This window comes from Notothenia coriiceps, unplaced genomic scaffold (assembly GCF_000735185.1).
Source record: "Notothenia coriiceps isolate Sejong01 unplaced genomic scaffold, NC01 NC01_scaffold00017404, whole genome shotgun sequence".
NCBI lineage: Eukaryota > Metazoa > Chordata > Actinopteri > Perciformes > Nototheniidae > Notothenia > Notothenia coriiceps.
Window position 1 is genome coordinate 116,305 of NW_011350105.1, and position 12,072 is coordinate 128,376.

General features: G+C 38.4%; 1 long non-coding RNA gene across 1 annotated transcript; it reads right to left on the reverse strand.

Moving 5' to 3' along the window:
* Positions 1–1,347: 1,347 nt before the first annotated feature.
* Positions 1,348–11,723, reverse strand: LOC104950369 (uncharacterized). Its single transcript, XR_798909.1, has 2 exons — positions 11,610–11,723; positions 1,348–3,071 (listed from the first exon to the last, which is right to left on the reverse strand). It is a non-coding gene; the product is annotated as an uncharacterized lncRNA (long non-coding RNA).
* Positions 11,724–12,072: the final 349 nt, after the last annotated feature.

Here is a 12,072-nt window from a genome sequence, read left to right on the forward strand (position 1 = left end):
CGGAGGATGTCCTCCCATGGTTACCTCTTAAATAAAGCACATTATTTATGTCAGAGTTATCTCATGGCAGGTATATCTACAGGGATGCACTCACCAAATAAACACTTGTTAAATTCAGTGCAATATTGAAAATGGTGAGGCTTGCAGTTGAGTTTGCTGTACCGTCAGAGGTGTTGATAGTGGTGTTGCATTTTGCTTTAGTGTTTTTGTAACTTTTTGTACAGTGTGAACACATTTGCATGGTAATTGGATTGGAATGCATTATATTGTATAAGCCATGTGCCATCACAACCCTATTATCTGTTCATTATTATCAGTGACAATGATTGTTAAATGGTTGAGAGGAGACATATTATTACTGCAGGATTATGAACCCGAATAAAAATAGCATGTAAATACAATATGATACGTTTACATTGCAGCAGCCTTATACAATTTTAAATTGATTACTGAATTAACAAACTGTAGCTTTTAAAATAACGTCATATGATGAAATGAGCAATACACATACTATATGTGCTCCTGTGTACCATACACTCATGGACACAACCACATATACACGGTAAATATAGATAATGGGAATATTACAGTATTAAGTATAAAGGTATACCTTAAAGCTGTTACAGCCCTAGAGAAAAAGCCTAAGTGTCTAATTAGTGATTCAAGCATTTGCCTTTATTTGATTATTATTAGAGACCGGAAACATTGCAGAAATGTACCTTACCTGTAACCCAACAAAGTGAGCTGCAAAAGATAGGTAAATAAAATGTAAAAATTGCTGACAAGTTTCAGACATCCCAGGCCGAAAAATGATCAAAAATAATATTCCAACCACTCCAAAAATGCAGCCGAAAGAATGACCAACGTATTGAATCATCACCTTTGTTAAACAGCTACACTGAGAATTTTTCAAACTGCATTTCATATTGCATCTACTATTCAAAAAAACTATTGGTATCAATGCCAGTGTATGAAGTAGCACAAAAGTGAGGATGCCTGGGAAATGGAAGTATTATGGTCTGATGAGTTGTCTTGCATACCCCTTACATCATGTTGTTGGACCCACTGAGGCGGTTCCTCTGTATGGTCCTGTAACAACATTTCACAGCCTGCTTGGTCACCAAATGGAAACTGAAACTTTATGTTCAGTGTGCAGAAGGCAAGGTAGACTCCTTCTTTTTTTGTCCCAAAGATTTCCTTTTTTTAAAGTCTGGTCCGGTATTCTCTTGTAGTTCATAGGACCCGTTCATGACCAAAAAAAAACTATGTATCAAATGCTTGGTGTCAGAGAACAATACATCAGCAGAAGAATGCGATAGGACAGGATTAGTAGTCAGACGGCACATCCAGATTTTCCTCATGGCCCGACAGCCACTGATTTATTATCATTAGTCATAATGGAAGAAATATGCAGCAATAGTTACTGTGTATCAGACATCAATTTTCACTTCTGAGAACAAATGCATTTTGGCAGTAGTAAAACGACAATGACATTAGGTCAGATGAGGGATGATTTAACACTCCACTTCAGTCTCACAACTTCGGTGCTTGAAATGTATTCAGACGCATTCTGTCTGTACTTTTGGAGAGGTGGAGAAAAAGCATTTTTGAATGCTTTGGTGCTACACAAAAAGAAATGACATGTTCATGATACTTTTGGCTAAACACAGAATGATGGCCCTGCATATCAATTTGTTTCTTTCAGCTGCAGGGAAGGCAGATCAAAACCTGCCATATGCTACAATACACAGCTTAAATGGCTGAGAATCTGTATTAATGCACTAGGTGTGGATCACAGAATTACAATATCCATGGCAGTAAATCAAGGCATTAGCTTTATCTGGGTCGCCCAAACTCAGGGCGGTTCACAGTATTGCTTTGATAAAACGTGCAGAGAATGATGAAAGTTGGCCAAAAGACATCCATTCACGTGGCAACAAGGGACTTTTAGAAAAAGAACATTAATTATAACAGTCATTTGAAAAACATAACTTCAAGAAATGAAATCTCATGTGGACGGCCATTTTAATGAAATGTTGTGTTGTTTCCAGCAGTCACAGTATTATTTGAGTATAACTCTTCCAACTTTAAAACACATGACGTATACTTTAATGGATAAACAGTAGGAGAACACCATTCATAACCCTTTCGTTAGGTGGACAAGAAACTGTGTAATTCAGTTAAACATGTAACTAGTACATTATGAAACACACTGTGATAATATTAGGTGATTTTATCACTTTGTTTTAGCTTCAAATTACTGGCTTCATAACAGGGCCGTAAATATCCACATAAATGCTCCCAGTAGCTGAATTCAAACATTACAACACAACTGGTTTGGATACACATTCATACATTATTCAAAGCAGCTCATTACTCTGTGCAAATTGCAATATTTTAATACGTACAAGGTCCCAAAATGCAAATTAACAAAGATGGATCACCAATTATATGAGACTTTCTGATTTTCAAGTGTTGGTAATACTTTAAATCTCTTTGTGTCTTTGACACAATAATATCATCTTTATTAAAATATTAAATGATTGAACCAAATGAAATACATTTCCACATACAGAATATTCAAAAAGATTCCTTTTTCTCTGAGCTTTTGAAATGTTTGAATGCTTGCTGTATTGCTTTCCACTGCCACACTCGCCAGTCATGTGTTTCAGATGACACGCCAAATTCAGCAGAGCCTATAAATGGCTGCTGGCTTGTGGTGGATGGACTCGGCAGGGTTTTAAGTTTTAGCATCTAGCTGCTGGTTAGGTTGGCCACTACCCAAATGGACCAATCTGTAGTAAATGGGGTTACACTGCTTCTAAGGTTGCAGATGGTGTTTGAAAGCACACAAAGCTTTTTTTACAATTTGGAAAAAAAGAGTTGGACACAACAAGTGGGTTTGGGTGGTGTGCAAGGTTGACACTTTAAAATGAAGGTGATTGTTAACACTCAGTTTGAGGTTGGAATCCATTCTCCATCCTGGTCTCTGCGGAGACAATCATCCTCTAATAACAGTAATCTATCTCCTCGTTGGCCAGGACAATAGCTGTTCTGCAGGGGATGTAGACCTGAGAGAGAAAGAGAGACAAAGGGAGGGAAGAAGGGAGGGAGAAAAGTGAGTTGACAATTGAAGATTAATGACGTTAACGAGATCACCAATTTCGCTGATTATTGAATCTTTACGTTTATCCTTCCTTAGAAGTCAGACGTGGAGACACCCGGTGGTGCCTTCATGATCATTGCTTCTCACAATCAAGGTCGACATGACGGCTTTGTGGAGGGGAGGAGAAGGAGTGAAGAAGAAGAAGAAGAGGAGAATGGGGATGGTGGGGTGTAATCAGAGAAATATTCAGATCTGAACAGAAAAATAAGTCTTCTGAGGATACAGTAGACAAACACCTTGGCTTTGATCAAAGAGGATTGTCAAGGTTAGAGAGGTGTATAATCAAAGTGTGACAGAGACCTCTGGGTGGCAGTGGAGTCAGCACATCTGCAGCTTGTGCCCGTGAGCTCATTCTGTAGCTTCTCATTTCAAGCTCTGCGCTGTGGAGAATATGCATCCTGCCGTAGATGGTGCTGAATATTTCTTGATCAGTGACTTAAACTGTCTGAAATTCATTAAACACTGCATTCAAAGCACGTGCATGCAAATGAGCAATCCCACTTTAAGTGGGGGCAGAGAAATAATCATAATTTTCAATTCTGAACTCTGCAATCAATGCAATTACTGTGCATTTCATCATCTCCATATATTGGCGGTGCTTCATCTCTAAACTATGGATTCTGAGAAGATACATCTGCCAGTGGGCATAAGCCGAGCTAAAAGAATCTCCAGAGTTATGGTGGACTGAAGAAACAAAAAAACATGTCAGCAAAAAAAAATAAGCACACCATGAAAAAAAGAAAGAAACCGAGCCTGGAAATGTCAGATTCCTTATATATACACAGTACAAAGAAATCCTAGTGAGGGTGTTCGTTTGGAGCGGTGTAGCTAATAAAGTCTTTGATCAATCCTTTTGATATTCACAGTGTCGCAAGGAGCCACTGTGTGCCATTACTCATTTCAGAGTTGTGCCAAAGGAAAAGCCAAGCAGACATAAATGATGCTATATTTCCCAACAGAAAAGTGAAAAAGAGCGCAGGACTGTAAACAATTCAATCACCCCCTGAACTCGTCAAGACGCCCCTCGGCATCAGAGGATCTGGGCTCGCTGTGGATGTGTTTCTTTGGCAACAGTTTGTCACCGAGGGAGTCGGGCAGCGCGGTGCAGAGACACTGACACAGGCATTGGTGACTAATTAAACAGTCACAGTGGGAGAGTCTCATGCAGGAGCGGAGAGAGGCAGAATGAATCACTGCAGCTGTTAAGACAAAAGCTACCACTGCGCCTAACCTGGAATATGTCAACAGCTTTTAATTCCAACAGATAGATAGCAATAGTGACAAATTCCAAATCAATCTGCGAACAAAGCACAGCGGATAGTCCCAAATGTTGGCACTGTAATTAGTCGAAGATCTTCTAATTAACATGTTAATCCTTACAACATGAAGGTGTTATACATTACAAACATTCATGCTCTAAATACTGAAGGACCTGCTACGCATTCACACTTATAATTCAGGGTAATCAAAGAGAAAAAAAAAGGGTGATATATTTCTTATCATATCAAATGTAGTCTTAATTATTCGAGGTTCCTGGTGTATCATATGCGTAAATGTAAGGGCTGTACCGGTGACTTTGTAGATGTTAGCCCATCTACTGCAAATATTTTGACTTTATTTACAGCTGACAATTTTGCTGCTGTGACCTAGACTTTTTAATGCATGCTTTTCAATTCTCCAGAAGAGCATACAACATTTAAATCTGTTGGCAGACCCCTGAAATGTTTTTTGCTGTTTAAACTATGTGTGGAGATTTGGGGAAGCACGTACAAAACCAACCTACAGCCGTTATGCACATTACAAAAAAAATGGCTATAAGAGTTATCAATAATGTTGGATATCTTGAACACACTAATGTATTATTTTTGAAGTCACACATATTGAAGTTCACTGATCTGGTTAAATTTAAAACGGCACAAATCATGTACAGAGCCAGACATAATGTACTTCCTAGGAAATTAAAAACATTGTTCGTAGACAGAGAGGGTGGGTATAATTTGAGAGGAAATCTACATTTTAAACAACTCAAGGTCAGAACAACTCTGAGAAGTGAGTATAACAATCTGTGGAGTGATTTTATGGAATGGTTTGGAGCAGGAGTTCAAACAAAGCACAAGCATCATTCAGTTTAAAAGGATGTACAGAAACACTTTTTTGGAAAACTATGAGAATGAAGAGAGGTGATTGAAGATGAGAAATTATTGTAAATGTATGTATAAATGTAAAGATGTGAGTAGGACTTGCATAATGATTTAAAGGACAATCATTGATCAAGTAAGGGGTGGGAATTAATAAGCATTTGCTTCCTCCTGCTCCCTTTAGGACACATATGATTTTTTATTATTAATATGAAGACTTTTTCATCATGAATGTGGATAAATACTGTATTTTAACAATTTTTTTTCACATTTGTTATTTTTTATTTGTTTAATCTGTTCGAAATAAAGATTGAAATGAAATGAAGACTATCAAGGGTTGGACCAGTTTATAGTTTATGCCTTCTAATTTCGAGCTCCCTTCCATTCATCCTATATTAATTTAAAGTTTCTCAGGCATAATGTCACACAATCCCCACCAGTTTAGCGCAATTTCTGCTGCTTAAAAGCAACCCAGTTTTTCTAGCTTTGTCTGATTACAGTTTGTCCAAGCCTTTGCTGCTTTCTGATGAGTCATTTGGTAGGTAGGTGTTTATCAATTCACCGACAGACATCTATGCATGAAGCAGATTGCAGATCTAAGCACCAGCAGTTACTACCAGCAGCCAGATCCAAGAGCAGTAACAGTACAACAAAACATTGTGTTCAAATCAGAGCTGAAACTAAAATTGGGGGAAGAGAAAGTGAAATAGTTTGTTTTCAAAGTACATGTATTGTATTAGTGGAAAGTAAGCCAAGGCCATGTTTTTTTAAAAACTTATTCTGTCTTACGGATGTTCTTGCGTTGCCTGGTATCACACTCTCAAGTGAGAATTTCTACCCACTTCAAGAGCAGAGTCTAGCCCTGGGGCTAATACTCAATATGATCAATGTTCAAACACACTGACGAAGGATTCATGAGGTGCTTCTCAGGAATATATCATCTACTTGGTGTCTGAATCCTGACCCGGGCTGCTGGCAGGAGCACAGCCCGACTATCTGTGAGCTTTGAGTCTCCAGGCATGTCTCTGTTTGGATCCATCACTCGCTTAACAAGGATCAACCCCCGTAAGGACTCGTGTGCATGCATCTAAGACTCTAGGTAATAATATGACCCAGACTTGGTAGGTTAACAGAGTCACCAACTGATTAAAGGATATTATCGGTTTCCGTTTACAATTTTTATTTATTTTTTGTAGTTTTAGTTGTTTTGTCACCATGTTCAGTGATCAGCACTTCATTTTTGTTTTGTTTTGTCCTCCATAGTCACAATAAACAAACATTAAGCTCCTGAACAAAGTAAAATAGGGACGTAACAGAATTGTAACTTTCTGAGCCAACAGTATCTCAGTTTACAATACGGCTATTGAATAGAAAACTTTTAAATTGCGTTTTTATAACTCGACACACACTAGTTAAATGAAAATACATTGAAATGCATTGTGATATCCTTGGAACACTTTTAATGTATACTCACAGTGTTCATTATTCCATACAGTATACACAGTAGGATCTATCAGTACTGTATATTTGTACGTGCAGGTCCCGTCACAGTTGTATTCTGTAAATTCACACTTCAACATCCACCCTTAGATGTTTCTGATGGGAATGTACATCTTTTGATCATTTTCTACAAGCCTGCTTCGTTTCCCTCACTTTCTTCCTCACTTCAGCTTAATTTCTTTTTGTGAAACTGTCAGAGGAGACAACCCCTTTGATGCATGCAAAGTTTATCAAAAGGTTTTCAAGCGGCTAATTATTCATCAGTGTTTCTTAGCGTAACGTCTTTGACATTATAACACTCCAATAAAACTATAAATGTGACAAATACTGGCACGTGTTTTTTCACTTTGAGAGTTTGAGTCTCTGACTACACTACATTTTCGCCTTGCTAAATTAATAAATTGTAATCGTTCAATCGCTGTAACCCTAGTTGTTGATGTGTGAGATTCTCATGAAATGCCCTGCTGAGTATATCAAGCTGTCAGTTCACTCACATGAAGGCTTACAGTAGCTGCAATATCTTTTTATTTACACAAAGGGAAGAGTGCATTTTCCAAACTTGTATTCAGTTTCATTGCAAGCTGTTCAAACATCTACACTCTTCATATTGCTAGGGATGAAATGAAATAAGCCCTGATTCTTTTGTTATAACTAACAAACCCTACTTTTAAAAAAACAATGAAAGGACGGTAAGAGTGAGTTTAAACTGTACATTAACTGACAAAGACAAAAGAATAAGCTATAACTCACCATGAATCTCAGTAAAGCTGAGATTAGGGGGATCATACTCTGTAGGTTCATCGTCATGCAACTCTCTCACATTTCATACATGTTATTTTAAGTTATAAGCCATTTTGAGCTCAATAATATAGACCCCTACTCAATCCCTCAGAATAAAAGCCTACAGGCCGTTTACAGAGTAAAAGATCAAATAATTGTATTACAATGAGCTTGTATTTAATGCAAAGAAGGATACACAAGATTAAAAAATAAAGCCTACAGGCATTTTAATGGGACACGTGTGCCTACTGTTTATGTGATGAGTGCAAAGCCCCGGGTCTGACTGCACTGACAGGCTGTTCCTTGTTTTATCGGATACTGGGGGTGAGAGTCAGCTACAACACACATACTGTAAATGATGTTAACACTGAGAATTGATAGCTGTCTTCAACAAGCCGCCAAAGCTGTCCTTTAAGTTGTTAGCCAAGAAGGGTTAGGTCTGATTTGAGTTCTGTCGGGTTCAGATTCAGGCCTCTCAGACTGGGTTTAGGCAACAGATGGATCAGCATTTCTTTGAGCTCGGTTTACTGAGCTAAATCTTTCCATCGCTAACTCTGACAGTCACTGTTTATCGAATAGTGTTTATTTTTTTGTCTCTATCTTCACTTTTGCTGAACCAATGTCAATTTCCCCTCTGTGGGAGGAATAAAGGCATTCTGATTTGATGTGTTTCAATTTGTCTGCTAAATATCCCTTCCCACTGGGCTTGAACTCAACCCAAACTCATCATTTTTAACTCATTCATCAATTATCTCAGCATCTACAATAAATGCAGATTATTTCATTTTAGATTTGCATGGTACTTTAACTTGAACTACTTATTAACCTAACAGCAACCAATAAACAAATGTGAAATTTGAATTATTTGCGACAATTTTGTATACTACTTCTAATAAGGCACTTTCTATTAAGCTACAGTATGAGTGTTGACTAATGTTTTACTAACCATATCAAAACCATTAGTTACAGCTGATACTACATTTGTAAAGGTTGACTTAGACTTTTGAAGTGGGGAATCAAATACATCTAAATATGTTTTATAGCAAGCCATGTAACAGAAGAAGCATTTCATGTAGTAGCCTATACTTTAAAATCTAATACATTTATTAATTTGTTATCAATTGAAATATTATTATTTTGGTTTAGTTTGTTTTGAAGAACATTTTTCTCTTTATTGATTTGTTTAATAATGGAGAAAAGAATCAAAAAAGCTAAGAGATGTAACACAACAACAGTTCAGCAGCACATTGGTAAACACGGTTCTGTTACATGATGTCAGCCTCCCGGGCCACGGGGATGCTCTCGGCTTCTTCCAATTATGTGCAGTCTGAGGAGTGTTGCATTCTTGGAGGGTAGGAAAGTTTGTTATTGCTCAAAAACGGGGAAGCTGGAGAACGGGCGGACCCATTAAAAAGACAAAAGAGAGGAAGTTTTGTGGACACTTTGAAGCAACAGTTGTTAAATATAACATTGACCATGTGGGCAACTGGCGCTGCCCCCACAAAAGCCTTCTCTGATTATTCTTATCATAACCAGGTAGGTGTGAGGAGGAGGAGGAGGAGGAGGAGGTGGTGAAGCATTTTTATGCAAGACTACAGTCTCTATTTGCAATCAGGGTGCCTGTGAAGGAGATACAGCATCCACAGAAGGGTCCCCACCCTGCCGACTCCTTCCACTGCCTTTCATTCCACATTAGTCCATTAGGGTGCCAACATTTGCAGATGACTTGTTAACTAAACTTCACATTTTGGCCAAGAGGGACGTGGGTGAAGCAGTGGTGTTTGAATTAATAAGAGATTTAAGAGAATGTAGAATTTGAGTCCTTATCTGATGAAACCTAAGCTAATACGATGGAGGATAAGTGTCTGTGTGAAAGAGGCAAAGGCTTTTTAAGGTTAAATAATGTTGAAACGATGCTCTAAATAATTAGAGGTTGTCCAAGCAAATTCTTTAGGCTTCAAAGTGCTCGGTCCGACTCCTAATATACAGTTCATGTAGAGTGATAACCTTCATCCATTAACTGCAACACTTTAAGTATTGATCTGAGGAGGTTCAAGTTGAGTTCAGGTAAACAAACACCTTATCAGGTGCTGTGTCAACTCTTGTAATAACTGGAGCAGCTTAAGTGCACTGCATGGAGATATTTATTATTTGACTTAACAACCTAAAAAAAAACAGCAGGGGAGACGAAGGCTTTCAGACCACTTCCCAGACATCACTGTCCCCACACATTCATCGGATTCATTAACATAAGATCTAACACATGCAATCAGCCCAGTTAGAGTTGGAGTGTCTGGGTATCAGTGCCGATCCTCACTAATTCATTCCTGACCTTATTCATAAACATCTTAGGGCCTTTCAGCATTTAAATCAATGAAAAAAATTACATCAGGAGGCAAAGATGAGGAAGACTTTCGAGCACTCTGCTTAACATGCACATCAGTGTGTCTTTCTATATCTCAAGTACCGACCTATTTCATACTATTAGCCTAAAGCAGTCCCCATGATGGAAGCCCAGTGGTCTGTTCTCCGAGATACGTCTCTCCCCTCTGTGGGGCCTTGTGAGTTTAAGAGGCATTCACATAAAAAGTTAAGTTCTAACACAATGCATAATGCACATTGTTTGCTGGAAAATCTGAAAGGGCTGTAGATATCAGACTCCCATAATACCTCAATGACTCCAGGATAACTGCCAACATGAGTAGGAATGCAGATATCATATTCATAAACAATGGACACCATGCCCTGATAGGCACATCTAGCCTTTTCTTTTAGAGATGCAGCCACATTTGCTCATTTTCTGGATTCCGCATTAAAGGCTGATCATATTAATGAGGAAGATACTAAATTATAAAGCAGTGGTTTTGCGGAGAGGCCCAGACCAGGGAGATGTTGGCTGTTTGCCAGAACAGGCAGCTCTCTTTCATGACAGCACACTTAAACCTCATTAGAATGGCTTCGAAAGGATCCTCTCAATACAAACTCCATTTCAAGTTAATTAAATTGATTTGTGAAATCAAACACGAAACATAAAAGGACAAAACATTAAAACACTGACGACCATTTTGTCATATTTTGTAATTGCTACAAGCAGGTTGTGTGTACACCTCTTACCGTGCACAAAGAAAAACACTAAACCACTGCAAACCAACAAAACAATATCCACCTGGTCAATGAATAGAATAACTGGCCAGTTTGAGGGCATTACTTGTTATAAACTAATGGCAGTGCAGCCAGGAAAAGGTTATGATATCTGATGTGAAGTAAGCTCACTAAAGTACATTTCAAATGGTTAGTAATGTTTATAATTGATTGATAATGTGTGAGACTTTCTGCTTCCTATACATAATCCTAAAGATACTCACTTGTATTTGTAGCTCTTAATATGAGCATTTTGTGTAACATTAATTAAGGAATTATATTAAAGTGTACCAGTGTCAGTATCCAGGTTCTCATTAGTTAATGGCCTAAATCGAAACAGTCTGCAAATACCACACGTTTCAATGCAGCTAGTACAAATTAAATGCACCTTTCATCCAATTTGTAACAATACGAATTAATGCCAGACATGCGAGTTGGTAAAGCTATTGGCAGAATACATAAGAGAACAACAAAATGCTTGTCCAAAGTTTTAATCCATCTTTTTTTTCTCCAGAGATATTCATGAAGCTGTCTCATCACCACCCACAGCTGCTTTTGATACTTTTCAGCTGTGAGCAACTCCTTCATATGGGTAACTGCGTTGAGGGAAAATGGCGTCAATCAACAGCGCACTCCAAAATCATTTAGTATGCACACTGACATTTTTGAGTACACTTAATTTTGTCACTTTTTGCGATGTGAATGTGCAACGTCCTCCACTGTTAGAATTAGTATGCAGAGTGGGATGGTGATACAGCAGGGTTATTAGAAAAGTGGCAGAGAGAAGGTAGTCGACAACAATGGCCCAGGACTTCTGATTGGGGTGCACTCCATAATAGTGAGGATAACAAGAGATGACCTTTGATAAATCAAAACAGATTTACCTTTATGGAGTTTTGGCGTCCATTGAATCCGTGGGCCTCTGTGAAGAACTCTGTGTTGTGGTTCAGCCGTCCGTGACCTCCATACAGATGCTCATCCGAATTCAGCTTGATTTTGTATCTGACAGAGATTGACGTTAAGGTGCAATAGCAGTGGGAAACTAGATTATAAGATCTAAGACATAGGAAGCGCAATAGAAGGTTTTATCACCGGCAAGTTTGCCGTTCAGATTTGGTTTAGCCGTGTTCAGCAGGTTTATATTCATTGAAGTCTTCGCATCAATCAGCATTCTTCTCCCCTCCGCAGCACCACAGAGTGACGGAGCGGAGCCCAAACAGACGAAGAGAATGCTGCCTAAAATGAACATAAATACAAAAGTGATTCAGCCATGGCCTAGACATCCTGCCTGCCTTCATGCCTGCATAATCGATCTAATTTACTGCATAAATAATTAAATGCATCAAG